General features: G+C 42.7%; 1 pseudogene; it reads left to right on the plus strand.

The window, feature by feature from the left end:
* The first annotated feature begins 689 nt into the window (after positions 1-689).
* Positions 690-4,823, plus strand: LOC130542622 (tigger transposable element-derived protein 1-like; annotated as a pseudogene).
* The last annotated feature ends 6,160 nt before the right edge of the window (positions 4,824-10,983 follow it).

The following is a 10,983-nucleotide window of genomic DNA, read 5'->3' on the forward strand; positions in this document are numbered from 1 at the left end:
TTTGTCTTTTTCCCTACCAAGCACCTAAGCATCAACCAAATGGGCTGATCGGCATTTGCATGTTTTGTCTGTCCTGATCACCAGTTGCTAAAAAGGGAGGAAAAGAACCACCCTAAGTAAGGATAAATTTAAGCAGTCTGTAGAGTTGAGGATATCATGACATCTTTTGTACTTTAAACCATCATGGATTCAAGAACTCATGGAACATGAAAATTAAACTATGAAAGAGAGAACAAAAGAACCCCATATTACATGGAGAATATGATTTTCTTAATGAGATTTTGCTATCTGTGAAGATGAATCTATTACCCCGGTGAAATGGATAGAGCACAGACATCGAAATCTGAAAAAATGTAGTCAAAACCCAAGCTCTGCCAATTACTTGCTGTGTGATTCGAGACAAGTTATTAACCTGTTTGAGCTGCAAAACTGTAAAACTGGGATTAAAGCAGCTGTCTTTCTGGTAGTTCTGGAACCAAATGAGAGCACTTACGTGCTCTAACTCAGTGCCTGGTTCAAAACAGGAGCTCAGGACAATGTTCGATCTTTTCTTTCTTTGCTCTTGTACCTTTTGGTTCTCTCGTCGTCGCGGCTTATTATTGGGCCAAGTTACTCCCAGATTTTGGTTATGAAATTGTTCCTCAAGGACTGAACCCTGACTTTTCAGGGCAATGCTGAAGGAAGACGTCATGCCTGTTAAGTCTGAATATTCCATTTCTATGGTATTATTGACAAGTAAGTTTTTCTGAATCAATTGCAACCCACACATACCAAAATTCACATAACATTCATTCTTTGGAATATTTAGGAGAGAGAGATTGGTAAAGGGAATGGAGGTTAGAGAGGAATTCAAATTCAATGACAGGAGGTCCTTCATAGATCAATGGGTTCATTCCCACTGATCTTGCAAAGTGCATGGTCTCCCTTATGCCTTAAGTGAAGGTCTCTGGCTGATAGAGAGAAGCACAAACATCTGCTTCTAATCCAGTGTCAGCCGCCAAAAATTCAGAAAATTGCTAATGGTAAAGCGGTTGTCTCCTTGAACAAAAGAAGGAAGATGGTACCTATGGGTCAAGACGCAGGAATCTGGGTGTAAGCCAAGGTCAGAGTCCCCTTTGGTTACCTATCCATTATGTCTTCACTTCACTTATGCATTAACTTTTTCTTAATAGAATAGAAACAACATACCATGGCCGGACATAGTTGGACATGTGAACAAATATTATCAATCATGTGCATGAAATGGCAGTCAGAAAACTGATCCTTTCATAAGTTTCTGGTTGTCCTATACCAGAAAGTGAGACACTCAGCCAAGAGCCAACACCAACCATCCATCGTGGGAGTGAAGGCCTCTAGGACTAGCCAGCCCCACATTGATCAACCAACTATCTGAGAATATGAATGAGCCCAGCCAACATTAAAAAAGTAGGAGAATTTCCTAGGTGAGTCCAGTCCTGTGATATTGTGATTTACAACAAGAAATATTTATTTGGTCTTGTCCCCATTTCAGGTGCCTCCTAAAACCCTTGGAATTTCCTAAAAGATAAGAGAAGTAAAGGGGCCCTTTGTTATTTAATGAGGTGAATTTCTAATGCAGCTAAGGACCCCGTCCAGTTGCCCCCCCAGAATGAATCATGTGATCAGAGAGTTGAAACTCTCAATCCCACCCCACTAACCTACAGGGAAGGGAGAGGGGTTGGAAGTTGAATCAATCACCAATGGCTAATGATTTAATCAATATTGCCTCTAAATAAAGCCTCCAAAAAACCTCAAAATGATGGGGTTCAAAAGCTCCCAGCTTGATGAACATATGGAGGTCATGGGGGAGTGGCATGCTCTCAGACAGGATATGGAAGTCTGCACCCCTTTCCCTATACCATGCTCCACAAATCTCTTCCATCTGCTTCTTCCTGAGTTATATCCTTTTATAATAAACCAGTAATCTGGCAAATAAAAGGTTTCTCTGAGTCCTGTGAGCCACTGTAGCACATTAATCAAGCCCAAGAAGAGGGTTCTTGGAACTTCCAAATCTATAGCCAGTCTGTCTGAAGCACAGATGACAACCTGAACTTGTGATTAACACCTGAAGTTGGGGAGAGGGGCAGTCTTGAAAGACTGAGCCCTTAACCTATGGGATCTGACACTATCTTTAGGTAGATAGTATCAGAATTGAGTTGAATAGTTGGAGACCTGCTGGTGTCAGAAAATTGCTTGGTGGCATGGGGGGGAAAACACGTTGTAACTGGGTACAGAATCACAAGTCCAAGTTGCCAATGAACAGAACTGTAACCAAACACACAATTATAGTTTTAAGCCACTAATTTCTGCCTTGGTTTCTTACCTAGCGATAGATAACTAACACACTAGGTAAAAGGACCTTGGTATGCTTTTGATACAATAAAAGTCAGATACAGGAAATCTGTTACTCCCATTTTTCTAATATCTAACTGCCTTTGCTCTCTCCTTTTTTTTTTCCATGATATTTCTGCAACTTTTGAGATGACTGACCACCCTCTTTTTGAAATGCCTCCCTTGATTTTCTTCCCTGCTCTTTCCTGGCATCCCCAATCTCACCAAGTTGCCTCCTTCCAGTCTCTTCCTCCAGATTTTCAGCACACCATTTCCTGACCCCCTGCTCTTCTCTGCCTCACTCCTTTGGTGAACTCCCCCTGATAGCTTTATCTTGAGAATTATCCTCTCTATCCTGAAGACAGGTAGGTTTTTACTATAACCTTGATCTCCGCATATCATTGTTTTCGATAATTACCTGGGAGTTGCTTTTCATACAGAAAACAAAATACAGGCATACCTTGTTTTATTGCACTTTGTCTTATTGTGCTTTGCAAGTGTTGCATTTTTTACAAATTGAAGGTTTGTGGTAATTTTTCTAACTGCAGCATTTTCTCACTTTTTGTCTCGGTGTCACATTTTGGTAATTTTCATAATACCTCAAACTTTTTTTATTACATTGGTTATGGTGATCTGTGATCAGTGATCTCTGATGTTACTATTGTAATTGTTTTAGAGTGCCTATATAAGACAGCAAATTTAATCAGTAAATGTTGTGTGTGTTCTGAGTACTTTACCCACCAGCTGTTCCCCATCTCTCCCTGTCCTGGGGCCTCTCTAGTCCCTGAAACACATAAATACTGAAATTAGACCAATTGATAACCCTACGGTGACCTCTAAGTATTCAAATAAAAGTAAAAGTCACACGCCTCTCACTTTAACCACAAGCTAGAGATGACTAAGCTTAATGCGCAAAGTATGTCAAAAGCCAAGACAGGCCAAAAGCTAGGCTTCCTGCACCAAATGGTTTGTCAAGTTGTGAATGAAAAGGAAAAGTTTTTGAAGGAAATTGAAAGTGTGACTCCAGTGAACACACAAAAGATAAGAAAGCAAAACAGTATTACTGCTGGTATGGAAAAAGTCTTAATAGTCTGGACTGAAGATCAAACCAGCAGCCACATTCCCTTAAACCAAAGCCTAATCCAGAGCAAGGCCATAACTCTCCTCAATCCTATGAAGGCTGAGAGTGAGGAAGCTGCAGAGGAAAAGTGGGAAGCTAGCAGAGGCAGGTTCCTGAGCTTTAAGGACAGAAGCTGACTCCATAACATAAAAGTGCAGGGGAAGCAGCAGGTGCTGATGCAGAAGCTGCAGCACATTCTCCAGAAGATCCAGCCAAGATAATTCGTGAAGGTGGCTACACTCAACAACGGCTTTTCAATGCAGATGAAACATCCTTCTATTGGGAAAAGATGGCATCTAGGACTCTCATAGCTGGAGAAGAAAAGTCAATGCCTGGCTTCAACGCTTCAAAAAACAGGTGGACTCCCTTGTTAGGAGCTAAGGAAGCTGGTACCTTGAAGTTGAAGCCAGTGCTCATTTACCATTCTGACAATCCTAAGGCCCTTAAGTCTGCTAAATCTATTCTGCCTGTGCTCTAGAAATGAACAAAGCCCAGATGACAGCACATCTGTTCGTCAACACGACAATGAGATTAATGTTGTTACTGCGATGGCTAACACAGCATCCATTCTGCAACCCACAGATCAAGGAGTAATTTCAACTTTCAAGTCTTATTATTTAAGAAATACATCTCTTAAAACAGTGGCTGTCATAGATAATGATTCCTCTGATGCACCTGGGTAAAGTCAATTGAAAACCTTCTGGAAAGGATTCACCATTCTAGATGTCATTAAGGGCATTCATGATTCATGGGAAAAGGTCAAAATATCAACATTCACAGGAGTTTGGAAGAAGCTGACTCCAACCCTAGTGGATGACTTAGAGGGATTTAAGACTTGAGTGGAGGACATAACTGCAGATGGGGTAGAAATAGCAAGAGAACGGGAATTAGAAGTGCAGCCTCAAGATGGGATTGAACTGTCTCAATCTCACTGAACGGATGAGAAATTGCTTCTTACGGACAAGCAAAAAAAGTGGTTTCTGGAGATGGGATCTACTCCTGGAGAAGATGCTGCAAAGACTGTTGAAATGACAACAAAGGACTTAGAATATGACATAAACTTGGCTGACAAAGCAGCAACAGGGTTTGAGAGGACTGTCTCCAATTTTGAAAGAATTCTACTGTAGGGTAAAATGCTATCTAACAGCATTGCATGCTACAGAGAAATTGTTTGAGAAAGAAAGAGCCAACCCGTGCAATAAACTTCACTGTGGTCTTGTTTTAAGAAACGGCCAAAGCCCTCCCCCCCCAGCCTTCAGCAGCTACCACCCTGAGCAATCAGCAGCCATCAACCCCGAGGCAAGACCCTCCAACAAAAAGATCATGACTCACTGAAAGGTCAGATGATGGTTAACCTTTTTTGGCAATCATCATTTTAAATTAAGCTATGTACATTGGGTTCTTTTTAGACATAATGCCATTTCCCACTTTCGTAGACTACAGCATAACTTTTTTATGCACTAGGAAACCAAAAACTTCACCTGACTCACTCTACTGTGATCTGTACTTTACTGCGGTGGTCTAGAACCAAACCTTCAATATCTCCAAGGTATGTCTGTCTGCACACTGACTAGGTTCTCAGAATTCATGTCCGACAAAACATCTGGAAGTCTCATAGGGGTCCTGATTTCAAGAGAAGTGTTTTCCCCACCTGACTGAAATTTTGCATAGTAAATTCAGGGCAAAATATTTCCTATCCTCGATGAAGAAGCCAAAAACAGACAAACAAAAAAGCCAGCACGAGTTCAACTCTTATGGTAAATCCAAGGACACAAGATAAATGAGAGATTCAAGTATTTCACACTCACACGTAACTGCTGCTGAAACACCGTTTTGTACTGAAGCATTCAGAGATGCTTCTGCCAGTTCCAAACAGGAATCCACATGTAGCTGGGCTTCAAAGAATGAAATAAAACAATAATTTCAATTTTATAAGTCCTCAGAGTGAAAACAACTGAGACGTAGCCTTTTTCTGGCTGTTGTGTGTTCCAGTCCCTGCAGGCCAATTAAGTTCTTTCAAAGCCCCAGCAAGGGCTTGAAGGTTAATTAAAATGTGTGATTTGGGAAAAGCTGAGGATAGTGTACAGCGCACATACTCCACCAGCTGCCTTCGAAGCAACATTGAATTAACCAGCAGTGACGCTCAGCACCGGATTTTTCCCCATTTCTGCAAAGACACCATGGAAGCGGAGTGCCAAGGTCTCAGCAGGTGAAGCGCGTAAAGACAGTGAGGGGAACATCTCTCCATTCCCCCTCCCACTCTCTCCCCTCCTCTTAGACAAGGATCCTGCTTTTGGGTGTCTTTATTATCATACTGTCCGAAGACTTTCTCCCACAAATAATACATAGCTCCCTCCCCATCGCCCCTCTTCCAAAGCCCCACCTCCTGCTCCCCCTCCACACACTACTTCCCGTCTATTTTCTGCTTTTTACAGGGGCAGCTACCTGGCTACTTAGCCAGGGGCCTGCTGAGATGCTAACCCTCTCTGTAAACACCTGCATTTTCACTGAAGGGCCGATATGACTTGAAAGCGCATCAGTAGACAGTGGTAGCCAGGCTCAAAGACAGCCCCCAGTGATCCCTGTCTCCGGGTATCACACCCTTGTATGATCTGCTCCATGTATTTCAGCAGGGTTGGTCTGGGTGATCAACAGCACACAACAGAAATGATGGTATGTCATTTCCAAGAGTAGGTTATGAAAAAAACTTCCATCTTAGCAGAGGCCTTTCCAGGCTCATGGCCTGCAGAGTCACGTGAGTGAGCTTGGAGGTGGTTCCTGCAGCCCCCGTTAAGCCTTCAGAGACTACAGACTTGCTGGATTGCTTGGCTGCAACTTCGTGAGAGATCCTGACCTAGAACCACCCAGCTAAGCTGCTCCCAGATTCATAACCTACAGAAACTGTGAGAGAAGCATTCTGTTGTCTTAAACTATCAAGTTTGGCAGTAATTTATTATGCAGCAGTAGATAGCTGATACAGAATGTTGGGTCTTCCCCACGTGATGGAAACATTTAGCAGCACACGGAGGGGACTTGCTGTAGAGCGAGCTGGGCACCCTTTCCTGGGGGTTTCTGGGAAGAAAGGACAAAAGGAGAGCAGACACTTCAGGAAAAGTGTCACATTGGGGAGGGAACCAATCCGAGAGAGTTGCTGGGCAGGAGACTGGGGTTTTCCCTTGTCAGGTTAAGCTCTGAAGCCTCCTCTGTTCCCCCCTTTCTCTCCTCCTCATACCTCAGCCACCCTGAGGCTACAGATGGCCACATTTTGTTCTGTCAGACGCCTATCTCACATTCTCTCTGTCAAGGTATGTATCTCCTCTCTCTCTTCACATTTCCTTTGAGGTGATGACACATCTGTGCTCCTTATGCATGAAGTGAGCTTTTGTGTAATGATTCCCAAATGGTTAGTTAGGAGGATCTATGAGAGAGGAAGAGGTGAGTCCTGTTGGGTGAACTAACTAACAGAATCACATGGGAAGCTTTACTAGAATGTGGATCGCTCAGTCCTACTCAGGCCTTCATTCATTTAACATATAGCTGCCCAAAGGTTTCAGGCATCCTTACAGGGGCAAGGATGCAGAAGTAAATGAATCAAACATCCTTGGCTGAATGAAGCTCCTATCAGAAATTTTTATTCAGACAATCTGACTTTCCTTCTGTAATAGAAGCAACATGGTAGAGCTGGAAAAGCATGTTTGGGCACCAGATCCCCAGGGTTCTAATGTAGTCTCTGCAGCTTGCTTACGAGCAGTGTTAGGAGGGTAGTTCCTCTCAGACCTGCTTTACTCATCCGTAAAATGGGAACAATACCTAACCCACTGCAAGCATTAAGTGAGGTAATATACATAAATCTCCAAACACAGTTCCTGTCATCTAGAAAATCCTCACCAAATACTAATCTTTTCTTTCTGTTCCTCCATCTGTATCACACAGCACAACTCTAATAACTCACAGAGATGTAGAATGAAATTCCAGGGCTTATTTATGATTCAAATAAGAGGAGAGGTATATCATAACCCTTTTGGATGTGCGATCACTTGCCAAGAGAGAGGAAATCATTTGTACACCCGAATTTTTATGTTATTGGGGCTTTACCTCCAGATAATACTTAAAATACGCAGGATGCAAATAAATCCATAAAATTATTCAAACCACAGATGAAGCATAGATGGATTTTTTTTAAAGATTTTATTTATTTATTTGACAGAGAGAGACACAGCCAGCAAGCAAGGGAACACAAGCAGCGGGAGTAGGAGAGGAAGAAGCAGGTTCCCAGAGGAGCAGGGAGCCCGATGCGGGGCTCGATCCCAGGACCCTAGGATCACTCCCTGAGCCGAAGGCAGAGGCTTAGCGACTGAGTCACCCAGGCGCCCCCCCCTTTTTTTTTAAGATTTTATTCATAGATGGATTTTTAACTGTTACTTATGTAACAAAGACTATCTCTATGCACGACCTAGCGATGAAAGGGAACTTAAAGCACTTCCAGGCTAAATGTACATCCCATATGGAAAGCCCATCTAGAACACCTTTTAGAGACAGAACGATACTAGAATGCCTGGATTCAAATCCCAGCCCTGCCCCTCATTAGTTATGGGACATTGGGCAACAAACTCTCTGAGCCTCAGTCTTCTCATCTCTAAAATGGGAATAATTGTAATACATAACTCATAGTGTTGTTGTGAGAATTTTTTTAGAAAAGAAAAAAATATATATGTCAAGCGCTTATTTATACCACTGCCTGGTAATGAGTACATGTGCGTGGACACTATCATTTTCAAGTGGCCACTGAGCTCTTGCTCAGAGTTTCAGGAAAACTCAGGACCCTCGGGCCTTCCACTGTTGAATAGCACTGGTCCTGCCCTCTAGTACAGATTAAAGGGAGGCTGTGCTCTATCCAGTGAGGCAGGCCCCCTGATGCTCTCTCTTTCCTGTGGCTTCTGTCCTGAAGGGTTTCTCGCCTTTCCCCCCCATTCCCTGGCTGCCCTCCTCCAACTGCTCCCAGTTTGTCAGTGACCTTTCTAGAGTACGTCACGCAGCATTAACCGAGCACTCCGGGTGTGGCCGAGTAAAATGGGACCAGGGTTTCCACCGCAGAGAGTGACTGCACATTTACCAGCACAGAATCTTATTGTTTTGTTGTATGTAATACTGTAAGATCAAGCTTATTTGGGGCTGCATATAGGCCTTTATCTCTTGGGTTTTACCTTATCAGTTGATTCCTGAGTTCCATCTATTCTATCCTGCTAGTAACACTTTAAATTCTATTTTTCCCACTTGTGTGTCAGCTACAAACAAAGCTACGAACCAGGTAAGAAGCTTCATCCAAATCATGAAGAAAAGGGTATTTTCTTAAATTGCTGACAGTAAGAGAGGAACAGTGCTCCATCTCAGCACGTGCGACGGAAGGAGGAGGTAAAGCACCGTTTGGACCCAGCTTACCAAGGACAGGGTGGCCTGGAGTAATAATTTCTGCAAGCCAAGAAAAGCCACCCATCAACAGCAAAATTAATTTATCCATTAATCAATCAATCACTGGGGAGTTGCCTGAAAGAAAAAATACCCAGGCTAAAATTCACACTGGGTGAGAAATGACCAGTATCCGATACTCTCGAGAAAATGTTTTATTAGAAAAAAGTCATTGGATTCCTGAACAAGGTAGAAAAAAGGTAGGCAAAACAGGATAACTGGAAACATCCCATAGGAACTGCAGTTAGTTCATAATTCACTGGGCTCTGTTAATACAAGCAGGACTTCTTTTCTAGAAATGTTGGAGGGAAAAGACTGCTGTGTCTCATAACAGATAGAGACTCTCAGAATGGATGATTTACACCTTCCATATATGCAGATAACTGAGTGATATAAAAGACAGATTCATTTCCTTGAGGGATTTGCTTTAGAATTAAGGAGAGAGAATGAAAACACATAAATAGAACACAGTCATATTGAATAGCAAGAAGAACCCAAGGGAGACAAAAAAAAAGGGAGGGGAGTGGGGAGGAGACCAAAATATTATTGAAAGCCTACTGACTGTGCCAAGTGATTTCCATACATGATCTCTTTTACTCCTTGCCAAGATTCTTTAGTATAAATAACCCATTTTTTTTTATAGATGAAAAAACTGATGCTCAATGAGTTTAAGTAATTTTCTCAAGGCTCACAGGTAAGAAGCCAAACATGACTCAAACTAGGTTTATCTGCCTAAATCCTACACTCCTACACTCACTCCCTCAATGCAACACATTGCCCCCTTGGGTTACAGTCCATTTGGGGAGAGCGGATATATACAAATTGGACAGAACAAATTCCTCCAGAGAGTCATTTCTCAAGAAAATTTGTTAAGCCCCAGGATGGCACAGGATGTGGAGTGTGCAGGACAGAGAAGAAAAAATGACACCCCAAAGTGTAATGGTGACAGCAGTGCTGAGGGTCAAAGGAAGAGGAAAAGATGCTTTTGGATGAAAGCTAATCAATTATTTTTGGAATTATTGACTCTAGGATAGTAATTCACACCACCTAAAATCCCCCTAGAGAAAACAAACTAAAGCTGGTACGAAAACAGGGCTTACAGTAGAGTTCTGAGAGGTACTTCGACATTGTGGTAGTCGCTGAACTTAAGGCTCTTATTGACGAAAAAGAGAACGTAAGATAAGAGAGTATTGCTGAAAATCCATAATTATGTAACTAGAGTGTCCAGTGAAAGGTCATCAGAAACCTTATTAGACCTCAGAATGGGGCAGAGTCAACAAAAGCCAAAGTAGGAGAGGGTCTCAGGTGTGGCATACTCCACGAGTAGCCTCGGTTCTCCATCACTCCCTACCCCCACACCTCTGCCAGGGTCTCATCAGTGGGGAGTGAACTTCTCTGCCTGAGACTTTGGGTTTATCACTGTGACTTGTTTCGACCGATGGTATGTGGAGAGAAGTAGACAGGGTGCCAGTCCCAAGGCCAGCCCTTGAGAAGCTATCCATGTTTCTGCTTAGCTGCTTGTGTCTCTGCCATTACCATGAGGAAAACATGGCTCAGCTTTCTCACTGATCATAGGAAGAGAACAATCCATAGAGGAGCCTCCCTGGCTGAACGTAGTTCCGCAGAGCCACTCCGGCAGACACAGCCTGGAGAGAGAGCCACCAGCCAAATCTGTCCTATACCAGACGAACCCCTAACGACCTGCAAAATGTGTGAGCAGTAATAGCTAATCACTGTTTTACATCGCTGAGTTTTTGGTTGCTTTGTTAGCTTTTGGTTTGTTAGGCACTTGCCGTTAAACATCAGGTGAGTTGACTTTGGCAAATACATCAGACATAATATGGAGAAAAGATTATTGAACTTGGAAGCAGGTAGTTGCTAGGGATCTCTAAGAGTAAATGATGCTTTGGGAAAACTGCAAGCTCAAAAATTAGATTTCAAGGTATTAAGCATAGCAGAAGAGGCTAGGAAATGCAGTCGTAAGTAGAGAAGACTTAGTGGAGACGCCTTGAGGTTAAAATGAACAGGATAATTGTTAGCAGGATAAT

This window comes from Ursus arctos, unplaced genomic scaffold, assembly GCF_023065955.2.
Source record: "Ursus arctos isolate Adak ecotype North America unplaced genomic scaffold, UrsArc2.0 scaffold_4, whole genome shotgun sequence".
Taxonomy (NCBI): domain Eukaryota; kingdom Metazoa; phylum Chordata; class Mammalia; order Carnivora; family Ursidae; genus Ursus; species Ursus arctos.